This window comes from Pteropus medius, unplaced genomic scaffold (genome assembly GCF_902729225.1).
Source record: "Pteropus medius unplaced genomic scaffold, Ma_sr-lr_union100, whole genome shotgun sequence".
Taxonomy (NCBI): domain Eukaryota; kingdom Metazoa; phylum Chordata; class Mammalia; order Chiroptera; family Pteropodidae; genus Pteropus; species Pteropus medius.
This window is the reverse complement of record NW_024349801.1, coordinates 12,385,839-12,399,284: the sequence shown is the minus strand read 5'-3', so window position 1 is coordinate 12,399,284 and position 13,446 is coordinate 12,385,839.

Sequence of the window (13,446 nt, the reverse complement as noted above, 5' to 3'; positions counted from 1 at the left end):
CACCCTGGAAGTGTAGGGTGGGATCACGATCTTTCAGAGGTAGTGATTTATGAGATGAGAAATTGGGGAGAAGGAGGATGTGGATGTGGAACCAAGTGTGTCAGGTGGAGAGGTGCGCCGTTACCACTAGATGTGGACGGAAGCAGGCATGAAACACAGGTGGTGACCGTGTGTCCTCATGGACAGTGAGAGGGGCACAGAGAAAGACGCCCTCGGGATACAGAGACCTGTCAACTCTGTTCTCAGAGAGAGTGGGTTTGGGGGAGCAGCACATGTGCAGTTGGCAGTGACAGGGACAGGGAGAGAGTGACCTCCTCAAAGGAGGAGGGTGGAAGGGACATGGCCCTGACCTTTCTTTCCTGGACTCATCTGCTTGATGCTGCCCCAGGGGCTGCTTCTCAATACTTGGTGCCTGTGATAGCAGAAATGGACATTCCTGGTCTCCAAACGAGGAACACGTGGTCTGAGGTCTGACACCCATCCAGATGACTGAATTCAGTGTGGTCAGAGGTAGGCCCTCCAGGAGAGGAGGACGGAGGGTCCCAGTAAGCAGAGGGAGGGCTCTGGGCTGGTGCAGTTCATCCCCCTTGTGGTTCAAGTTTTGCATCGTAATTTGTTTTTAAAGGGGAAGCACACACAAAAATGTTGCCCCAGACTTCCCAGAGGAAGGGAGGCCTGGCTTAGGGGCCGCAGTCCCGACTAGGCCTGGTCCACTGCCTGTTCTGCAGGCCAGTTCCCAGAATAGCCCCAAGCTGGCCAGGAGGTCAGGTGCAGCCACGGGGAGGAGAACGCGGACACACTCAGTAGACTGCACGTGGGAGGCGGTGGGGAAGGGGACTTGGAAGGCTTCTTGATTTGGGAATCTGCTTACGACTAATTGCAGTGGATGGGCGAGGTGACTCCCTCTGCTGGGCTATGCACACGGCCGAGCCCCGCTTGGCCATTCTTCAACCGGGTGGAGGTGAACCCAGGACTGGATCTGGGTCTTTCCCAGCCCCTCTGCAGACGACCGATACCTTGCAGAAATAGCCACAGGCAGGCGTGAAAAATGAGGAAAGCAAGAGGGAGACTGGCCGTGGCCCTGAGAGAAGCCAGTCTGTCCAGGGAGGCAGAGTCGGAGCCCAGACACACACCCTGAACCGGTTCTAAGTGTTACCTGCCTGTCTTTTCATGTGGATTCTGCCCTGAAGCATATTACTTTGTGATAATTGACTTGTTCTTTATCAAATTCTTCTGAGAGAAAAAATATTATGAAGAGGAGGTGGTTTTGTGGGTGAGATGTTAGGTATTGTGTGGAGAGAAGGGAGATTTCGCTTGTCATCGTTCCGTTTCTATTTAACATGGTTTTTATTCATTGTCATATTCAAATCTACAGGGTAAATCTAGCCGGAGGGATTATTTAGTGTTTTGTAGTTATAGTTTTTTTCATATTTACGATTTCATACCTACTCTAAAGAGATTTTTTTTAATGTTATGCTAATTTGATTCCGTAATTATTTTAAGATTGCTTTTATGTCCAGTTTTAACATCATTTTCATCATTTTCTTGGCCATATACTAATTCAAACATTTTTGTATAATAAATTAAGTCGCATTTATGCTATCTCTTATGTCCAGTCTGTTACTTACAACTGACCTAGATAAATTTTTATAAATTTGACTCTACGTTCAGAACAATGAAAATGTTGTTTGGGGACATTCTGCGCTGAGAACGCCCTGTCAACAGGCTCACTGCCTTTGTCACAACTCTAGGTCCCGAGTCAGCGGAACTTATCCACCTGATGATCATGCAGAAGGGCACAGAATCACCACTCAGTAAGCATGTGGCGCACGGTTCATTGGTAAAATAGAAGTGTCAAGTTACAGACTTGAGCGGGGGACAGTGCTTCACCAGGTCATAAAGGAAAAGGGGCGATGTGGGCTTGGAAGGTCGTGTTTTCTGGACTTCCTGATAGAGCGGTTTCAATGTCGGTGCGGGAGGGAGCCCGGTCTCAGAGGTCACAGGTGACTGGAGCAAGAGCGGGCTGTGAGCGTGAGCTGAGGTGGACAGCTCCGCCTCGTGTGTCCTGAGGGCAGGCTCTGGATGTCACGTAAGTAAGGATGGCTCCGGCAGGGCGTCTGAAGCTCGCTCTGCTGTGGGGCTGACTCCACCCCAGGTCTTGGGCGGTTCTTACTCCCTGGTGTGAACCAACTTGCAGATCGTAAGCCCTCCCTGGGACAAGGAGGCATCAGGTGGCTCTCTCCAGTTCAGTAGGACTAGACTCAGAAGCTTTATTGAAGCAGGAGGTGGGGTGGGAGCTGTGCATGGGGGTTGCATCCTGCCAGACCAGGGTTCCCAGGAGGCAGAGCTGTGAGCTCGCAGTGCAGGCAAGGCTGCTGGGATGTGAGAGACCAGCGAGGAGAGCACAGTATATTCTTTGCATGTTTGGGGTATGAAGCTCTTATCAGATGTATGGTTTGCATTCTCTCGCCCATTCCTTAGACTGCCTTTTCATTTTGTTAATGGTTTCTTTGGCTGTGCAGTTTTTTGGTTGGATATAGCCGCACTTAATTTTTGCTTTTCTCAAGTACATGTTAAGACTGTTTACAGAATGCTTCAAGTACGTGTCACTTGTCGACTATAAAGTGGGAACATTCAACTTCAAATCACATCTGCCTGCTGTTATAAATCAAAAAATTGATTGCCTATTTCCCCCAAATAGACTCAAGAACGTGCTTTACTATAATTCTCATTACACATTAAAGTGGTTATAAGACAAATTCAATGTATTATACTTGTTTACGGTGTTCATTGTGCTTCTAAATATTAGAATAGATTTTTTTTTTTCTATTTTTCTTGGTCCACTTGAGAAAGGAAATTTACAACAGAATGAGTCCTTGTGTATTTAATGGCTTTTATAGATGGAGAGAATGATCTCTGAGTGACTTCTGCATAGTTGATAGGCTGCATTGTAATCAGCTAAATGAATATTTCGTACCTGCTTATAAAGTCGGGCTGGGTAAAATAAATCACACTGGTTTTCTTGACTTTTGATTTTATAGTATATATGCAGATTTCCAAGAATATGCTATTATTTGATTTCATCTTAAAGATTTAGAATATGGTATCTGATTTCCATTATTTTAGAAATAATGGGTATGTAACTTTTTCTATATGTAATATGATGTCCTATACAAGAGCATACAAACACATATTTTGTACACAGTTTTTGAACAGAATTCAAAATTTCTATTTTATAACAACCGTATTTTTTTAACCTTGTGACTCCCCCTCTTCACTCATTTCTCCCGCCACCCACCCCGCCTCTGGCAATGACCAATCTGTTCTCTGTATCCACAAGTTTTGTTTTTGTTTTAATTCTACATGTGAGAGAGATAATATGATATTTGTCTTTCTCTGACTTATTTCACTTAGCGTAATACCCTCTGGGTCCATCCATGTTGTCACAAATGGCAAGATTTCATTCTTTTTATGGCTTATATTTCATTGTTTGCATGCATGTGTATGTATCACAATTTATCTGTTCACCCATCAATGGACAGTTAGGTTGTTTCCATATCTTGGGTATTATAAATAACTGCCATGAACATGGTGGTGCATATATCTTTTTGAGTTAGTATTTTTTTTCATAGAAATATACAGAAGTGGAATTATTAAATTGTTTCATAGTTCCATTTATTAATTTTTGCTTTTTTAAAAAATTAATTAGTTGAGGAAACTGCTTACTATTTTCTGCAGCAGCAGCACCAGTTGGCATCCCACCAAAAATGCACAAGTGTTCCTTTTTCTTCGCATCTTTGCCAACACTTGTTGTTATTATTTTTTGATAATAGCCATTCTAATAGGTGTGAGGTGGTATCTCATTGTGGTTTTGATTTGCATTTCTCTGATTAATGATGTCGAGCATCTTTTCATGTAGCTGTTGGCCATCTATATGTCCTCTTTGAAAAAATGTCTTTTCAGATCCTCTGCCCATTTTTTCATTAGACTGTTTTTTTGCTACTGAGTTGTAGGAGCTTTTTTTTATATTTTGGATATTAGCCCTTTATCAGACATATGATTTGCAAATATTTTCTCTTGTTCAGTAGGTTTCTGTTTCATTTGTTGATGGTTTATTTTGCTGTGCAAAACTTTTTGGTTCGATGTAGTCCCACTTATTTTTACTTTTGCTTTTGGTGTCAGATTCAAAAAATTATCACTGAGACCTACGTCAAAGAGATTACCACCTATGTTTTGTTTAGGAGTTTTATGGTTTCAGGTCTTATGTTCAAGTCTTTAATCTGTTTTGAGTTCATTTTTGTGTATGGTGTCAGAAAGTAGTCGGATTTCACTTTTTTGCATGTGGCTGTCCCAGTTTCCCAGCACCGTTTATTGAAGAGACTGTCCTTTCCCCACTGTGTTTTCTTTGCTTCTTCGTTGTAAGTTATTTGACCACAACGCGTGGGCTCATTTCTGGGCTCTCTGTTCTGTCCCATTGATCTCTGTGTCTGTTTTTATGCCAGCACCATGCTGTTTCGATGACTGTAGCTTTGGAATACAGTTAAAACCAGGTTGCCAGATGCCTCCAGTTTCGTTCTATTAAGATTGCTATTGGTATTCAGGATTTTTATGGTTCTACAAAAAATTTAGTATTTTGTTTTCTATTTCTTTGGAAAATGCCATCAACATTTTGATAGGGATTGTACCAAATCTGTAGATTGCTTCAGATAGTATGGATGTTTTAACAGTATTGATTCTTCTGGTCCATGATCATGAAATATCTTTCTGTTTATTTGTGTCTTCTCCAATTTCTTTCATTGATGTCTGGAAGTTTTCAGTATACAGGTCTTTCACCTCCTTCGTTCAGTTTATTCCTAGGTATTTATTTTTTTTTGATACAATTGTAAATGGGTTTTTTTCCCCTCTGTCTGATAGTTTATGAGTGTATAGAAATTCAACAGATTTTTGTGTACTAATATTTTATCCTGCAACTTGACAGAAATAGTTTATTAGTTTTGACAGGTTTTTTTTTTTTTGTGGAGTTTTCTGTATGTCATGTCATCTGCAAATAGTGACGGTTTTACCTTCTTCCTTTACAATTTGGATGCCTTTTATTTCTTTTTCTTTTCTGAGTGAAACATAAATTAGTCTTTTAGAACATGCTTAGGAGTACTGGCAGTGCATATGTCTTTTCTCGATATCTAAAAATCTGCAATGTCAGAACCATATCCAAACTCTCAAACTAGCCCAAAACACCAATTATGATAATGTTCTACAAAACAGAATCCATGGGAGAGAGGAAAGGCTTAACACTCTTTCACCACTGAGTGTGACGTCAGCCGTAGGTTTGTTATATGTGGCCTTTATTATGGTGAGGTATGTTCCCTCTATACTCACTTCGTTGAGAGGTTTGTTTTTTTTTTTTTATCATAAATGGATGTTGAATTTTGTCAGGTGCTTTTGAGATAATGATTTTAATGCTTCATTTTGTGAATGTGGTGTATCACGTTAATTGATTTGTGGATAGTAAACTAACCTCAAGTCTCAAATAAATCCCATTTGATCATACTGTATAATTCTGTTAATGTATTGCTGAATTTGATTTGCTAATATTTTGTTGAAGATTTTTGCATCTATGTTCATCAGGGATATTGCCCTGTAATTTTCTATATGGTGGCATCCTTATCTATGTTTTTTTTTTTCAATCAGAGTCATGATTGCCTCATAAAATGAGTTTGGAAGAATTCCCCTCCTTGTGATTTTTAGAAGAGTTTGAGAAGAATTGGTGTTCTTCTTTGCATCTTTGGTAGGTTCACTGTTGAAGGACTTTCATTTTCAGAGAGGTATTTTGACCCCTTTCAATCTCCTTCCTGGCGATGGGCATGTTTAGATTTTCTCTTCCTGATTCAGTCTTGGTAGGTTGTATGTTTCTGGGAATTTATCCACTTCTTCTAGGTGGTCTAGTTTGTTGGCATATGATTGTTCATTTAATTATTGGCCATTTAATAATTGTTTAGTTAATCTTTTGTTTGTCTGTGGTATCAGTTGTGATATCTCTTCTTTCATTTTTTGATTATACTTATTTGAATCCTCTCCCCGCCTTTTTTTTTGTGGCGAGTCTAGCTAAAGGCTTGTCAGCTTTGTTTATCTTTTCAAAGAACCAACTCTTAATTTCATTGATCTTTTGTAAGAATTTTTTAGTCTCTTATTTATTTCTGCTCTCATCTTTGTTATTTCCTCTCTTCTAACTGTGGGCTTTGTTCTTCTTTTTCTAGTTCCCAGAGGTGTAGAGTTAGGTTGGTTATCTGAGACTGGTTTTGTTTGAGGTAGGCATTTATCACTATGAACTTCCATCTTTGCAATGCTTTTGCTGTATCCCACAAATTCTGGTATGTTATATTTTCATTTTTCTCCAGGAATTTTTAAAATTTCTCTTTTGTTTTCTTCTTTGACCTATTGGTTCAGTAGCATGTTGTTTAATCCTCATATATTTCTGACTTTTCCAGCTTTCTTTGTAATTAATTTCTAAGTTCTTACCATTGTGTTCAGAAAAAATGCTTCATATAATTTCGATCCTCTTAAATTTATTAAGACTTGTTTTGTGGCCTAACATATGATCTATCCTGGAAAATATTTTCGGCGCACTTGAGAATAATGTGTGTTTTGTTGTTTTGGGATGAAATGTTCTGTAAATATTTAAGTTCATCCAATCTACCATGTCATTTAAGGCGCTTTTTTTTTTTTTTTTTACCAATTTCCCATTTGGATTATCTGTCCACTGATGTAAATAGGGTATTAAAATTCCATGCTATTATTATGTTGCTGTCTATTTCTCTCTTAGTATTATTGTTATGAAATTTATTGCGGTGGCACTGGTTAATAAAATTATGTAGGTTTCAAGTGTACAATTCTATAATATATCATTCGTATTTTAACACATTGTATGTTCACCACCCAGAGTCACATCTCTTCTGTCACCATATATTTAACTCCCTTGACCCTTTTCTACTGCCCACCTCCCCCCTTTCCCTCCAGTCACCACTAAACTGTTGTCTGTGTCGATGAGTTTTCATTTGTTTGTACGCCTCGTTCACCGGTTGCTTTCTGTTTTATATTCCACATTTGAGTGGAATTGTATCATCCTCAACTTTTTCTGACTTTGTTTAGCGTGATATTCTCAAGATCCATCCATGTTGCAAATGGCAGTATTTCATATTTTCTTATGGCTGAGTCATATTCCATTATATATATATGTACTCTCTCCCCCCAACACACACCACCTTTTCTTTATCCAGTCATCTATCAGAGGACACTTTGGCTGTTTCCATGTCTTGGCCACCGTGAATAATGCTGCTATGAACACAAGAGTGTATAAGTCTTTATGGATAAATGTTTTCAATTCTGGGGGTGGATACTCAGAAGAGAGATTGCTGGCTCAGATGGTAACTCTATTCTTAATTGTGTTTGGATATTTCAACATAGCTCAAGTAGCCCTCAAATAAAAATAATTGGTTAAATACTTAGAACAATAGGGAAACAGGATGAAAACATAAAAGGTTTGCAGTTTACAAACCAGTTTATGACCCTACCACAGCTAATCTTCTCATTGTGAAGACCCAGATCTATGAAACTTCCTTTCAGAGTCACAGCTTCCACACCTTTACTCTGAAGAACCTTATAAATTTTGGGGAACTTGCAACTTCCTTGCTTTTTAATTCTCAGTTTGCTGCTAAAAAAAAGAAACTCTTTATAACCAATAAGATTGGAAATACTCTCCCAGGGTCATCTAGGGTGGCAAACTAGGGTCTTTATTGAGTTTGTTTTCTGGTTTTGAGAGAGTTTTTTTTCCAGGTGATTTGCAAAGCTGTGTTGACTGATAGGATGAGTAATCTGAATTCGAGAAGAAATTCAGGTTTCCTGCTAGGAAGAGAATTATCCATTTTGAGTTAATTTTGGTGTATGGTGACAGATGGCAGTCCAGTTTCATTCATTTGCATGTGGCTTTCCAATTTTCCCAGTATCAATTATTGAAGAGGCTTTCTTTTCTTGACTGTATATTTTTGGCTCCTTTTTTGAAACTTATTTGCACATATATATGGGGGTACATTTCTGGGCTCTCAATTCTGTTCCATTGGTCTGTATGTCTGTTTTTCTGCCAATACCATGCTGTTTTGATTATTGTTACTCTAGTATAATTTGAAGTTAGACAGTGTGATGCCTCCAGCCTTGTTCTTTTTTTCTGAAGATTGCTTTGGCTATTTGGGGTCTTTTGCGATTCCATACAAATTTGATAAATTTTTGTTCTATTTCTTTGAAAAAATACTACTGGGATTTTGATAGGGGATTGCATGAAATCTGTACATTGCTTTGGGTCCATTTTAACTATGTTGATTCTTCCAATCCATGAACACAGAATATTTTTCCATTTCTTTGTGACTTCTTCAATTTCTTTTAATAATGTATTATAGTTTTCACATCCTTCATTGAGTTTATTTCTGGGTATTTTATTCTTTTTGTTGCAATTGCAAAAGGAAATTTTCATTTCCGAAATTTCATCATTAGTATATAGGAACACAATGGATTTTTGTCTATTGATTTTGTATCCTGTAAGTTTATTTGTTTCCTGTTTTAACAGGTTTTTGGTGGACTCTTTAGGGTTCTCTATATAAAGAATCATGTCATCTGCAAAAAGTGACCGTCTGACTTCTGGATGCCTTTTATTGTCTGATTGCTCTGGTGAGGACTTCCAATACTGTGTTGAATGGCAGTGGTGAGAGAGGGCATCCTTGTTTCTTGGTTTTTTTTTTTTTTGTCAATTACAGTTGACATACAATATTATGTTACTTTGGGGGGCATATAACAGTGAATAGACATTTACTTACAAAGTGATCAACCCAGTAAATCCAGTATCTATCTGACACCATTATAGTTATTACAGTATTATTGACAATATTCCCCAGGCTGTACACGCCATCTCCACGACTCTCTTGTAACTACCAAATTGTACCTCTTGATCCGCTGCCCACTTCAGGCATCCCCGCACTCTCTCCCCAATCTAGCAACCATCAAAATGCTCTCAACTCTGAGCTTGTTTCTGTTTTGTTTGTTCATTTATCCTATTCTCCAGATTCTACATGTAAATGAAGTGATATGACATCTGTCTTTGTCTGACTTACTCCATTCAGCATAATACCCTCTGGGTCCATCCATGGTGTTGCAGATGTCAAGATCTTATTCTTTTTTATGGCTGAGTAGTTATATATATGTTCCACTTCTTTATCCATTCATCTGTTGATGGACACCCATGTAGTCTCCACATCTTGACTATTGTGAACAATGCTGCAATGAACATATGGATGCATATGATCCTTTGAAATGGTGGTTTGGATTTCTTTAGATAAATACCCAGAAGTAGGATTATTGGGTCTTTCTTTGTCTTGTTACAGTCTTTGTTTTAAAGTCTATTTTGTCTGATTTAAGTATTATATGATCCTTTGTATTTCTGCTGTAACTTTTTCATTTCTGATTTTGTTTAATTAGTCTAGCCAGGGGGCTGTCAGTTTTATTAATCTTTTCAAAGAACCAGCTCGTTGTTGAATTAATTTTTTCTATTGTCTTTTTGTTTTCTGTTTCATTAAATTCTGCTCTAATATTTACTATTTCCTTTCTTCTGCTGACTTTGGACTTCATTTCTTCTAGTTTTATTGATGAGTTCAGTCCATTTACATTTAGGGTGATTATTGATATATGAGGATTTTCTATAGCCATTTTATCTTTTGTTTTCTGGTAGTTCGGTGTCTCCATTGTTCCTTTGCCCTTGTGTTTCCATTAGGTTGATGGTATTCTATAATTTTTTCTTGTTTCCTCCTTTATGTTATGTGTTTTTTCAGTTCTGGATGTTTTATGTGGGGTTACAAGTAAGTTTATGCAAAAGAGAAGTTTCTGATACACAGTCCTTTTTCTTCTGAATGTATCTATCTCCATTTTCCTTTGTAAATTCCGACCTTTGCCCCAAGTCCTCATCATATTCACAGAACATGTTCAGACCAATTTAAGACTAATTTATGTTTCAGTCAATATCTGAACCATATTTATGGGAATATTACCTCTGGGGATACTCAGTGACCAAACATATTTGGAGCTAACGCAGTTTTCTCCAAGTTCACAATATTTTCATAATCTCTCTCTAGCAATCTCACTTCTCTTGGGAAAATACTTCCTTTTCATGACTCTTGGTAAATTTGTGGCTTTTCTAACTTACAGCCTTTTCTTACTATGGAAAATCAGAAGCCATCCCTCACAGTCTCACTGTTTTTACACCTTGATTGTCCTTTTGGAGAAACATGCTGCTTAGAAGTTAACTCTTTGGCTTTTAGTACAGTCTCCAAATCTGAAAAAAAAAATCACGGAGAAATTTAAGTTGAGAGTGACCAGCGTTAGTAAAGTATACACATTACTAAAAGCAGCCTCTGTGGAAATAGGGTTTTTGAGGATGTTTTCAATGAAAGGGACATAGATATCAAAATTTTATGTTTAGTAAAAAGTTTTAGGAAGATTGAGATTGTTGACAGAATTGTCAGGAATGCAAATTGGGATAGAACTGAGCAAATAATTCATGAGACTTTAAGAAGAAAAAGAGACATGTATTTTTTTCTCATCCTGAGGTCAGGGCAAAATATAAGATGAACAGAGTTAAAGAAAGAGGAAAAAATGTGCAAATTACATCAAGTGAATAATTTATATATATTAAAAAAAAAAAAATTAAAAAAAAGGAGGAAAAAGGGCCCCCAAGAGGCTCCTACCAGATGTTCTTGCCTTTTTGGGCAGGAAAAAGGGATATTTTACAAATTTCTCTGATTGATGTTTCTTAGTGTAAGACTCTCAGCTCCTGACGTAATGGCCAGAGTTGTCCCTCACAAAGACTCGTGTCCACTTGGTGCTCACCTGGACAGGTACCTTTAAGAACTCCTTTTCCCTCTGTTATCATTTTATCTTCTTGCTCAAATGAGGGGATCAAACTAGGTTTATCAACTTGATTCTCTATACATGGAGGAAAGATACATGATGTAGGCCAGCTCCTCAGGGGATAACAAGCCCCTCCATGAAGCTGAAGCTGAACAGGCCTGAGTTTAGGAGCAGGGGAATAATGATGCCTAAATTCCAATAAATGCAGTAATTCTCCTTCACGAGGTAAAAACAAACAAACAAACAAACAAAAAAACGACAACAACACCAAAACCGCAAGCATCTTCAGTCACTAAATGGAGTGATTGGGATAACTGGTATCGAGAGATCATGCTGTAGTTGAAATACAGACTTCAAAAGCCCAAAGCTTTTATCCATGAAGGCTATAAAGTCAGGGAAGGTATAGATCTTTATTTTATAGGGAAAATGCTAGACAACTCCATGAGGGCAGCGACCACTTCTGCCTCGTTCACCACTGTATTCTCAATTACTGGCACAGACCTAGGAAAGTAGAGGCACACGAGAAAGACTCGTGAGAGCTGACGTCAGCCTAAGTGGTGGAGTAGGGAACGCCAAAGTTTGTTCCTTCACAAAAACAGGAAATGAACTAGCAACCATGAGCATGCTCAATCAAGACAAACAGCTGAATCTGAAGGAGAATTCTAGATCGGGCCAAACTGTTCTTTAAGAAACTGGAGATAATCCACAGAATGGGAGAAAAGGTTTCTGCATCTGGTTACGGTGTTGCACCCCGAACATATGCATATAACTCTCACAACACTGCAGCAGAAACACAAACCAGCCCTCCCCCACACAGGCAAAGGACTCGAGTAGACACTTTTACAAAGACACACAAATAGCAAGTACACGATCAGCCTAATTATATTTGGGGAAATGCAAATACCAACCATAATGAGACAGGTTCTCCTTCACACTCAAGAGGAAAGCTATAGTAATAACTTTTTTTGAAAAAGGAAAGTAAGTGTTAATGAGAATGCAGACAAATTGGAACCTCCATACGTTTCTGGTAAGAATGGAAATTTGTGCAGCTAGTGTGGAAAACAGTTTGGAGGCTCCTCAAAAAGTTAAACATAAAATCAGCAAATAGTCCAGAAATTCCACTCTTAGGTGTCTTCCCAAGGGATCCAAAAACAGGTGTTCACGTAACACCTTGTGCGTGAACGTTATGAGCTGTACTCTTCACAGTAGCCAAAAGGTAGAAGCCACCCAGATGTGCATCAAGCGGTGAATGACACACAAAAAGCGATGAATACACATAGTGCAATGGTGTTCCACCACAACAGGGCATGAAGTTGTGCTGCACACTTTCATATGGCCGAACCTTGAAACCATTATGCCGAGCAAAAGAAGCCAGTCGCAAAAGGCCACACATTGTAAGCAGTGTCCAGAATAGGTTAATCTGTAGAGACAGAAGTCACATTTGCAGTAACCAATGGCTTGATGGAGAGTGGTTACTTAATGATTATGTGGTTCATTCTGTGACAAAAATATGCTGAGTCTGTAGTGGCGATGGTTGTACAACACTGCAAACACACTAAAAGCCACTGAATCGCACAGTTTAAAATAGTTACAATGGTGATTTTAGAGTTCTGTGTTTGTTATCTCAGTAGCAGAGTGAAAGACTTGTATCTGAGGCATTACACAGATGCAGAAATGCGGTCAGGCTTACCAAGTGACACCAGCTTCTGCAACATGTCCCTTGATCTCCAGGGTTAAACACCTACATTGCAGAAAACAAAGAAATACTTGGTCAGTGAATGAATGACTTTCCATGGACCTAAATTGCTTGAGTTTAGGACAGGCATGCCTTGCCGTAGCTTTCCCTTAAATCTCTCAGCAGAACACAATGTGCAGAGTCACCCTGGGGGAAGCTTTGAAATGAAGTCAGTGTTGAGATAACCGATTGTTTCTAGGCAGCCCTTCACCCTCCCCAAAGATCCTCGGATGACCGAGAATCTGGCTCAACTGTGAGCCTCCAGGCTGTAACAGTACTGAATCTGTCAATTAGTTCAAATGGATTTTTGGGGGGGAGTACTTAGGGTTTTCTAACATCCTAAGTACACCTGCAAACAGACACTTTAACGCCTCCTTTTTTTACCGAATGCCTCCAGTTCTTTTAACTAATTGCTCTGAATATGACTTCAAGTACTACACTGAAGAACTGGTGAATATGAGTGACCTTGTTTCTGATTCAGAGAAAATATTTTCAGTCTTTTATCACTGAGTGTGGTGTCAGCTGTGGGCTTGTCATATATGTTCTTTGTTATGTTGAGATACCTTCCTTATACACCCACTTTGTTGTGTGTCTATATCTCTGAGTATCCCCTGAATTCTCTGTATCTCTGAGTCTCTCCTGCTTGAGTCTCTTATTTCTGTCTTTCCCTCCCGAGTCTATTTCTCTGAGTCTCTTTATCTCTGAGTATCTCCACCTAAATCTCTATATCTCTGAGTCTCCCTCCTAGTCTCTGTCTAGTCTCCCCT